The following is a 1,291-nucleotide window of genomic DNA, read 5'->3' as shown; positions in this document are numbered from 1 at the left end:
TTTATGGAGTGCAATGAGGATAGTATATTTAACAACGAAGAAGAAGTCGAAGGAAATGGAGAAGAAGAATTGGACATTTCACAATGGGGTGCTAATAGCACTCAATATATGGCTACTTTGAGAGATGAAATTGCAAATAGTTTGGTCAATAATGTTTGAACTTGGATTTTTGTGTTTCAACTTGTATTTGAACTTGGCTACTTTGTGTTTGAACTTGGATTTATGAATTTATGTTTTGTTATTTTAATATTTTATTTTTCAGAAATACAGTCATGCCTTAAAAAAATGAACAACAATATACTAAACAGCCCATAGTTAATACTCAGGGGTAAATTGGTCATTTCTGTTATTCAGACTGTTGATTCAGATAGAAAAGTAAACAGCAACCTAAATTTATCCAGACAGCCAAATTTATCCAGACAGACAAATTTATCCATACAGGACTTAATAGAAAATTTGGTAAACAGCCCCTAAAATAAATAGGACTCCAAAATCGGCCAGCTAGAAGTTAGAAAACTTTAACAAAGCTTTTATGCCCCTATATTTTACCTTTATTACAAAACAAGTCCTCCTACCGCCAATTGTTTACACTCTAACCCCCGAAATCACTATTTCGTAGTAGAAGTTCATAAAATTACATTTTACATATATAAACACATATTCACTATATAATTTCACATCATTTGATACGAGTAACCTTTAGCATGACTATTTTATGCATCCCTTTTGGGTGTATTCAGAATTAGGAATGAAAATTTTTCTCACAATGACAAGTACTTGATCCTAACAGAGCGGGAATTCTTCGATTTGGTGGGTAGTGGGGTAGGAACGGGGATTTAAGATCATGCCCGAAGCGAGATCGAGGATGACATTATCCGTCCCTAATTTGATCTCGATTAATTTTTTTTATTTAATATATATATATATATATATATAGTATGTGTATAAATAAATATATATGTATATTTTTATACATTTATTATTAAGTGACAAATATATTTGATTTTCAATATTGATAATTAATGTAGTGATGATTCATTGTAATTTTAATTTCAAAATACATCGTATTTTACTAAACGGGTATCCAACGGGTTCCCCGAACCTATATGGATGGAGACGGGGGGGCTTTAATGGGGGGCGGGGATGGGAGGGGGGATGCATTACCCGCACAATACCCACCCTGTTTCTGTCCTATTTGGTATAAAACAGATGAAATTGAAAATAGACTATACATGAATGTGTATATATTCTAGCTTTCTCTATTTTTTGCACACTTTGTAAAAGTTGAGCG

Source organism: Cynara cardunculus (assembly GCF_001531365.2).
Source record: "Cynara cardunculus var. scolymus isolate 2C chromosome LG 9, CcrdV1, whole genome shotgun sequence".
Taxonomy (NCBI): Eukaryota; Viridiplantae; Streptophyta; class Magnoliopsida; order Asterales; family Asteraceae; genus Cynara; species Cynara cardunculus.
Note: the sequence above shows the minus strand (reverse complement) of the source record.